We start from the raw sequence: 10,240 nt of genomic DNA on the forward strand, positions 1-10,240 counted from the left end.
CGTGTACGCTTTCCATTTTCTACTAGAATGTATAATTTTGCGCGTTACTTCCCTTGGCTTGGGCACCCCCGTCAATGCATTTCATCAAGAGCAGATAATAACCCATGGGTTAATATCCCCATGGGTTAATAATAACCCCATGGGTTATTATCTGCTCTTGATTTAATATAGACCGCACACAATCGGCGTCTCATAAACGGCTGCACATACGCGGAACCAAGGCGCGGAACTAGTCGCAAAACCCATCACTCAGCCCGCGTTCGCACCTGCCGTTTGCGACAACGATTTGCTTCCGCAGTCATCGCTACAAGAAGTAATGTCGCAAAAACGTTACCTTGAATTAAATTGTTGATCTCACTCCTAATATGATGTAAAATCAAAATAATAATATTTAAAATAACCAGTTCATATATGGTTATTTAACATTTACTATTAGCTTATTGAATACTAAAACTTCTACCGTCGTAAATGGTAGTCTACTAACGCATGCGCAACAAAACTTTGTGTTTTGTTTTGGAGCCAATTTCAATTTATTATAGAAAGGTAAATAATGTCGTTAAGAGGCTCATAACACGACACGATGCTCAATTTATATTACTTTAATATTTACAGATGTCGTTACGCCGAATTCCTGTTTTCATTCGTGAAATAAGTTGTTGTGATTTGATTGTGGGAAGGTCGACTGTGTCGGTGACACTGACTGGCACTGCCACTGAATTTAGGCAGTGGCTACGGGTACGCCAGCCGTATCTTAATGTCTCGAGGCTACGGGTACGCCAGTCCATTCGCTTTCATACTTAACGAGACAAAGATGGCGGCGGTCGCGCCAGATTTCGAAATAACGCCTTGGGAAATAAATTCACGATTTGAGAGTTTAGATGAGCAAGAACCCTAACCCTAACCCTAACCCTAATCCTAACCCTAACCCTAACCCTAACGCAAAAAAGGGGCTTGAACGACCGACGGCTGGCGTACCTCCAGCCACTGCGCTGAATTTATCCTTCTGATTCAGAAAATATTGAATGGCCACTCATACTAGTCATACAGACGGTGAGACCTATAAACCGGACCATACCCATCGTACTTGAAAGCTAATCTAGGTTGCACATAAAGCGGCCCAAGGATAGAGAACATGGGTCCCAATAAAACCTACATATTGAAGGCTCACAATGCGCATCCAAACGCTAATTTCTCCAGTACTAGACTAGCAAATACTTCGTGGCATGCATAATCACACTACCTTATGACAAAATAAACTCTAGTTCCTCCCATTTCACTGCGCGTTGTCTTATAAAAGGTATTTGAAAATACCTCCAATGTTGTTCAAATTCTCCGATGTTGTTGACAGTTTTCCCAATCCCTAAGCAACCGTGCAGCGGTGCTGCGGTACAGCGGTACGGGTGTAGCAAAGATAAAAACATGTGACGTCACGTCACCACTTCGAGGCTATATTGTTTGGCAAACAGTCGGCATTTGCGCCAGAATGCCAGTTTTCTCACCTATTTCTTGTGGGTTTTAAGCAAACGCGCAGTAAAATGGGAGCAACTAGAGTTTTTTTTGTCATAAGGTAGTGTGATTATGCATGACACGAAGTATTTGCTAGTCTAGTACTGGAGAAATTAGCGTTTGGATGCGCATTGTGCGGCTTTAAATTTCGGTCATGGTTGCTTTTTCTACTGCTATCCGCAGTGTTGATCTGTCTATTATTTGATCAACTTTGTCTCTTTCCGTCTTCGATAATATATATATGTAGTCCCTTGGCCTTGGACTTCGAAGACTAATATTTATGAAGTTTATTTCATTAGTCCCACTGTCCATTTTGTTGCTTGCATAACACTTTTTAACACTAACAGTTCTTTAGAAAAATGGAACCCACGGGCACATGGGCCATTTCAATAAAAAATGATAGTAAATTGGCCCGACCAGGCTCTATGTCTGTTTCTTCTTGCTACGTAGTGAGAAGGTAACTTGTGGCTAATAGTAATAGTAAATAAACACGAATTGTGTTTACTACCAATCTATTTCACCTATTATTAATAATAATTACGTGCATATGCCATTCAAATGCTCTTCTGTGACATGCAATTTCACCGCAAGCATACCACTGTGCACAAACTCACAGAAAGATAGAGGAGGTAGGAAGCGTGAGCGGCAAATTCATACAAAGCTCGCTGTAACTATCGAACTGCAAGTACACAAACAACTGCCTCGATATTGGTATCTATGGAAAGCCGAATATTCGCTTGTGCAAATTGTTACCCGTGCCATTTGGTACAACTTAATTCACCCAGAGAATTCTAGTGTAGTAGTCAATTCCCGTAGGAAACTTCCACTCCATCGCATTGTAAAGTGAGCAACTGCTTGAATTAATATCCAAAACTTCCTAACCGCGCTACTCATTTGTTTGGCTGATAATCATAGTCGCATGTTCGATGTCATTCTCGCGCAAGTGATGCTGGCTCGGCTTGAAGCTAGCACTTGAACCCAGAATGCAATGTGTTGCCAGTACTCGTGTATAAAGAAGCAGTTGCTGACATTTACATTGCCGTTGGAAGCTTTCTGTGGGAATATACTAGATATCTCTGAGTAAATTATGTTCTATCAAAGTACAAGGGTGATAATACAAATAAGTGAACATTCAGCTACACACAGATCCTAGTATGAAGGGTGTTGTTTGTATATTTTTGCTATGATGGTGTGAAACGAGGGGAGCATTGTGTGACTTTGTTAGTAAATAGAATTTATGTTTATTTATGTTTCATGTTTATTGTGTGTATTGATGTTATAAGCAATCATTTTATTATGGAAATGGCCCAAGGGCCTGTGATGGAACCAGCTTGACAAATCACTACTATAGCAATGTTTCAGTGGCCCAGATGCAGATAAATGATTTCATTTTGTGTTAATGATAGCGTGCCATGGATCACACCACTCTTGGTATCATTAACCTTTGAACAAATTTGATTCAACTGCCACCAATCAGAGTGCATCCTCCCACAACAAGCACTGATACTAAACTTGTTCCTTTTGTTTTTCCTGCATGAGAATGACCAGAAAATTGTCTATATAAGCAGTAGACACCACAACCTGTCAAGCTGAAAACAGAAAAACAATAACCAGCTGTGTTTAGACACAGTATGGCACAATCCATAAGTCTATTGTTTATTGAGATAACAGGAACATGTTCATTGGTAGAAGACAATAGGTGCTAAATTTTAACCAAGTGCTGCTAGCAGTTAGTTTGATGTCCTGGTTGATCTGATCTTGTATCTACCTGATTGACCTGTTGTGTAACACTTCAAAATATATGCATTGACCTAATACAGATTAAAATGGACTAATGATTATTAGTTTAGATAATTGGATTATCATCATTGTGTAAAATGCGGAATTTGCATCATGGTCATCGATTCAAGAATGAAACTCGTGAATGTGATGAAGTCTTATTAAAAAATGTAACTTCTAAATTTTAGTAAAAGTGCAACTGTAACTATAGTAAGAAGAAATGTAGCAGAAAATCTCTTACCGAAGTTGGTAATGTATCACTAGTTTTGTACTAAATAGGAATAAATAGCAGCAAAACAAACTACTGTGTCAGACACAGTGAGGCACAATTGAGATTCATGTTTTTAAGATTATAACATTTTTATATGATGTTTCTTTCATAGTAATTTCTGCTGGTACTATTAAAGCTAAACGTTTAATTATGTTATGAAACATAAATGAATTTGGTAAGAGTACATTTGAGTATAATGTGAGTAACAGCCTGTTGTATAATAACCACAAGAATATAGCAAATCTTATAAACAAACAGGTTAATTTCATTGTGTGTGTGTGTGTGCGTGCGTGCGTGCGTACATGCGTGCGTGAGTGCATGAAACTGTTAGTGTAACCCTTTAGTTATGGTTTATGGCTAATTTTAACTTGCACTCATAGCAACATTTTTAGAGAGCTCTGTCAACACCAATTTTGTATAGATATAGTGAATGCATCATACATGTGGTGACATTTGCTCAAATATTGAAATAATGAGAAAAGTTCAGAATGTGTTGCTGATTATAATTAAACAGCAAATTATTTTTCTCTGTGGAGATGGATATACTTGCCAGTGTGCATTAATGTAATCTAGAGTCATGTAGTAAGTTATTTAACCATTTGTTATGGTATGGCAAATCATTGATGTAGTTTTGTGTCTTCTGCAAAAGTGTGTTGAAAAATGTATTAATCTGTGTCTCAGAATTTTCCTTATCAGATCTTCCTTTTGGACGTTTAAAGTACCGATACCTAGCTTTATTTCTGGCTATGTGAAAATTCTAAAATGGCTGTAGGGTGTGACAGGTCCTTTCCATTGTTGGGTATGGTCAACCATTTGCTGGACAAGTTAGCCTCAGGCTAGACTAGTATAGATGGTGATGGCTGTTTCAGCATCTACTTTCAGCAATTGAATTTTCATTTTCTTCCATCGTTGACACCATACCACAAACTTAGGAAATACGGCAGCACAATTCAACTGTACAAAGTGATTTCTGACCACGTTGTCATATATATACCAGGTTTAATGTTACGTACTAACATATAAAGGTTTCTAAGCAATTTCTTTGCCTGTAAAGTGCAACCTATATTAATTCGGTATCACAAGTGATTTGAACTTAATTAGTGTGTGATAGCTGTCTACAGACTCTACACTGAAGTATTTTCTAGCTGACGGCTACAAGAACTTGATTATACCTTAAATAAATATCACCATATATATTGAAGTTTGCATATATACTTTAAACCCAGCCTAGAAGGTGAACGGATGCCATACAAAAGGGCACTGCTCATTGTATGGTGCTTGCACGCACACGTGTACATATATATATATATATATATATGTACAATACACTGTCATATTTCTTCATCATTCCATGACTATACTGTGTCACCCCAATTTATCACCACATTAATATTCGTCTCTCTTACCCTCTCCATTGCACGCATAATTTCACTAAAGGTCCTCGTTTTGTCTGCTGCCACATGTGGACGTAGGTGATTGGCAGCTGGTCTAATCGGTGCACCTCGGGCTTCCCGCTCACTAATCACCGTTAACTAGTAGCTATGCGATACACCCCACTGAGATTTTGAATAGTTCCTTTGCAGCCAACACTTATGGTCATCCCATGTTCTCCTCCTCCCCGATGGAGTTCTATTTATTTTCCGACCAGTGATAATTGTACCTTTAAAAGTAGTTCTTTGTTCATTTGCCACACCACCCTGAGCCTTTCCGCCTACTCTCGGCAGGACCCAATATAATTCTGCTGTCCACATTGTCAATCACACCTGTGGTGGTTTTAAGGCAATCATTGCCTGTGGGACAAGTGTGGGACAGTTTCAGGCAGTCATATATTTTGTACAATGAATGTTGGCAGGACTTATGTTACAAGTTAAAGCACGTACCAGGTCTACACAACCGATATTCTGCAATATGACTCCAGAGCTATTGAACTTGTATGGTTGTCAGATGATAAAAGCATATATATAGCTTACCATAGCTGCATTAGCAGATTGGTACGTATCGATAATAGATGCAGAAATATATGGTGCTATGGCAGGTATAGTCTAGAACTAGAATGACGGGTGCCAGTTTGTTTTGTGTAATTCAGTAATGTGCATGACTATGGCAACTGCATCTGCTGTAGTTTAAAGAGTGGTGCTAAGAAACTGCGGTATGTTCGGTGTGGTGCAGATGTCTCTCAAGAGGTGGCAGTGTCTTCTACATTGTTCAAGTATGATGTTCATGATCCTTGGCATGGCATAGCTCGGATGAATACAACAAGACAGTAATATGTTTTCTCATTCCTTAGATGTGAGCTGAGCTATCATGTTATCTAGATGTGTATCCTAAAATATGGCACTGTGCTAAATGTCTGCTAGGAATATACAAAAAGGTGGGCTTCCCTATAGAGTAAGTCTAATGCTTGCTAAGAGAGGGCGCTTTAGGGAGTGTCATTTGGTTTATGTTTATAGATGGTGCCACCTGTTATAGCACAGATGTATGCTAAGAGATTCTTCTATCTGTCATTATCTTTTTGTACTGCAGAGAATCAAATAAAAATGTATCAAATTAAATTTGTCACCTTGCAAGTATGTATGTGAAATGACATTTAAATGTAGCAATTTCGCATTTTCACAATTGGCGAAACTCGTGTTTCTGTATCAGGAATTTGTTTTCTATATTGAATTTTTCCATTGTTTTCAGTATTAACAAGCACGCGTAGTTTGGGCTTCTCTTCTGTGTGCAGAAACTCGCCGGCTGCCGCGTTCCAATAGGTCTGCATGATTTGACCCAAGCGCTGTTGTATGCGGCCACCACCCACTGAGGTCCTGACAAGTTTCTTTTAGGTAATAATTATTTTTATGAGTTCTCCTCCTGCCAGGTGGAGTTTCTTTTCTTTCCTAGTCAGGTTTAATTGAACTTTTTTGCATGGCTTTGTCTGCGTTTTTTGTGTAGTATTTGAGCTACCCCACCCACCCCCTTGGTGGCTGCATTAACGTTGGTGTGGCCTCCATTAGGGCTGTCAATAACAAAAACATAACGCTGCCGGTCACTATTTGTCAATCGTTGCTAAAGGAACTTTCTTGTGGGTAACTGATAAAAAATTTATACATGTACACCATTTAGCAATTTAACTGCACTTATTTTTAACGGAGAAATACAAGAATGGCCATTGTGTCTGGCATAGGGGCTTTTTGGGTCTGGTAGGTTTTGTGACGGATAAAAAGAAGTCGGGCACAAATGTCCATAGAGAGTCGTGTGAATTTCGTGTTTTGAGGCAAAATTTGACGTTTATATGTTTTAACAAAAGCAAGAGCGCTCGCAGCCTCGCAGCCCGGACGGAAGGCCGCGCGAATCGCGACTCGAACGCGGCGAGCGCGGCGCGCCGGTGAGTTGTTCGCCTGATGGCGCCATCACGTGTCGTGGGCGGGGCCACGCCAATGGCGGGGCTGGCCAATCAGAGCGCAGGTACTTCACATTCGGCGCTTGGATCCAAATAAGAGTATTAGGTTGGAGTGCCGTATTGTGGAGGCAAGCGGTTTGTTTTCGAAAAATATGCTGCGCCGAAATCTTAGATGTGTTGTTTGCAAACCTTTTAAATCACAGCTGGTTCGATTACCATCGCTGACGCTGTCGCCGGGGGCGACGCCATGTCACGCGATGCGTCATCGCCCCCTATCTGCGACTTCCACGGCGCTCATTGGATTTAATTTATTTTATATTACTGATTAACTTGTCCTAAACATCTGGGTTATAAACTAAACTTGGGATAAAAATGAGGCCTTTATAGTTTAGCACACAAAAGCGGCCATATTGGCATATACAGAAGTAATAAGATAAATTTAAAAAAAAATCCACCAAGATATATTTTGAAGTGGGAAAAAGCATGAATGTTCAGAAATTTAGAAGCAATATGTGTTGTATGTGAGGTGTGTGTGTGGGGGGGGGAGTGCAGGTCAGTGTGGGGGTGTGGGTGGGGGGTTAAGAGCAGACATGTTATATGTGTACACTATCAGGCATCATTAACATGTGTATGTCCAGTATATAAGCTGGGCTATAGCAGCAATCTCTTTGCTGCTTGAGTTTATGACCATTAATTTATCACTGAACCACGTGTGCCGACATGGCGATGACAGGTATCAAATAGGCTGACAAGTTTGACTGGCAGGTATGTTCATTTTGTCATTTATAATTATATGTATTTAATGGTTTATCATTTTATTTTACATCACCACACTGATTTATATGTATTCAAATATATTTGGTGTCATTCACAAACATTAAAGAGTGTCAACTTTAATTTTACAGGTAAATGTGATGACAGACATGTATAATTTCTCATTCTAGTTTGATAGTTTTTACAGTGCATAGAACGATAAATGTTATGTACTTTTAATTTTACATTTATCCTACATGTCCTCCACGTGTCACTCACGTGTGAATAAGGTTTGTATTTATTTTGTAGTACTGAGCAAGTATTGAGTTGATAATCATCATGTTGATCGGTTCTGATCAGGTTGCAGGTCTGTTCGTACACAAGGAATCATGCTTGGTGTTTCGCTTTCACTGACTGTTGGAATTTTTTTACATGTGATGATTTGATTATAATTGGAATTTTTTAAACAACGAGACTTCATAAACGTGCTCTATATACAATGCTGATTGAGTATCACCAAGTGAATATATTACACAGGGCGTTCAGATGTGAAATGTTCTATTTATGTTTGAAGACAATGGCCGTATTACATAACAATTCTGTAAAATAACCAACCATAATGTTGCATGTCAAAAGTAAACAACACCAGTGTCATCAACGCATTTTGTGCCACACAGTGGTTTGACAGTTTCAATTGCAGATAAGCATTATACATTTGCTAACGTGCGAGCTTGTACATGTAACAAGAATTTAATCTCCTATACCTAATGATCATGCAGTCTACCTATTTTTTACCTGAAATTTCTACCTGATAAAAGTTTATTCAATAATTTTGAAAGGTATGTAAGTGTTGGCACATCGTCTGTAAATCTCAATGTCATGTCTGCATGATAAAGTTTGTGTGGAAAGGGGCGATATAATGGTATAGTGTTATGGATAACTGTTTCTACGTTTTATGAGGGTTGTTGTTATATTATATTTGTTACCTGAGTGTATTATGTTGTTAAAATATTGTTTCTACCTTATTGCACCATCAAATATCACATATAAAATGCAACACGGTACAAGCATGTGATACTGATAGTTGCTACTTTTACATATATTCTAGTTACACTACTCATATAACTACGTGCTAAACGTATATCGTGCTTTTGCTGTTATTTATTTGACAAAATGTATTGGTCATAGCGTTAGTAATCGCGTTGCCATCGCATTTGGCCCAAACGTTTAAGTTTGTCGAGTAATTCAAGTAATAGCTGGCATGACAATTTATACACACATTAAAATTTAGAATAATCTCATGGTCGTATACAAGAGGTTAATAAAGCATGAAAACCAGGAGGTAGATAGCAGTTTCTAAATTTTGTGGCATGTGGGCCAGTGGTCCTATAATACATAGTTAATGGATTTGTGGACCGCACTTTTAGCATTGGAGAGTGTATATAGGGCGCAGAGCTATTCCCGGTTAATGCGGCTTGTCTGTTGTGTACGGCCCACGCCACAGACAACGGCTCGGCACCGGTCTTAAACCTGTCACAACAAAGTTCGCACCTGTAAAAAGTTCTCGCCAAAAATGTGGCCGAAATGCTTTAGAAATCGCCGGGGCAATGCGAGAGTGGAGGCGCGCGCGATAAATGCTGTCTGAAAGGTGCGTTTTGTCGCGGCGGGTTAATTTGCACTCTGGCTACCATCTGCGCCGTTGCATTGACGCGTCGCATACCTGCCACGCAGCGCCGCGGTAGAACGTCGCCAAATTAGCTTCATTTGCCGATGCCGCGGCGTCCAGGTTCGGCTCGGCCGGGTTAGGTGTCCCTAAAATCCTGAAAGACAAGTCTGTTTCCATTCTCTTGCGAACGCCATTCGGTGCGCGGTTTTGTCCTTTGCATAATTCTCTATCACAATGCTGCGAGTGCGTTTAGGTTCGAGGTTCTGTTCCTTCAGCCGCCTGCCTCACTTGGAGTGCTTTCACACGTCGTTCTAACACGTCGGCTCTTACACTTCCCCCATCGAGTCTCCCGGCGCCGCAGCGCATACAAGGACCTCTATTGACGATCACAATAGCTTTTGTTTTCGTTGAAGAATTTCAACGTGTGCTGCGGCTTGTTTTCGCCCGCCCGATCTGTGTATTTCTTTTGCGACGTTTAGAATTTTCGGCGGGTTTTGCTGCAGAATGCATGCCCACGGTAACTCTCGCAGCCTGCGTATATGTCGTCTGCGTGAATTTGTTTTCAAACCTTCGACTATATAATGTATGTGTGTCATGTTATAGCGGCGTGTGCACGATGCGTCGAAAATTGCGGGGGTTTGTGCCGCGACTGTACACCTATAACCCAGTTTATTACTCACGTAGACAAGCCGCGTGCTTTATTTCTCGTGTAGACGTATAACCCCAGGTATTTTCCCCATGTCGGCGCATAACCTGGATTATTCTTTCATATGCAGAACCATAACCCGTAAAACGCATAAACTCGGAACGCATCTTTCTACGTCTATACACGCATAACCCGTGTGATTTTCACTCGTAGACGCAAAACTCTGGTTATATATAT

The 10,240-nt window shown here is 40.1% G+C and overlaps 1 protein-coding gene across 2 annotated transcripts in view; it reads left to right on the forward strand.

Moving 5' to 3' along the window:
- Positions 1–483: 483 nt before the first annotated feature.
- LOC106804832 (BTB/POZ domain-containing protein 19-like) overlaps positions 484–10,240 on the forward strand; it is a 100,751-nt gene continuing 90,994 nt past the window's right edge. For both annotated transcript variants that reach the window (XM_014806181.1, XM_014806182.1), the window contains exons 1-2: positions 484–543; positions 6,239–6,381. The gene's annotated coding sequence lies outside the window, so the exon portion shown is untranslated. The remainder of the gene's footprint in view (positions 544–6,238; positions 6,382–10,240) is intronic.

Source organism: Priapulus caudatus, unplaced genomic scaffold (genome assembly GCF_000485595.1).
Source record: "Priapulus caudatus unplaced genomic scaffold, Priapulus_caudatus-5.0.1 Scaffold89, whole genome shotgun sequence".
Lineage (NCBI taxonomy): Eukaryota > Metazoa > Priapulida > Priapulimorpha > Priapulimorphida > Priapulidae > Priapulus > Priapulus caudatus.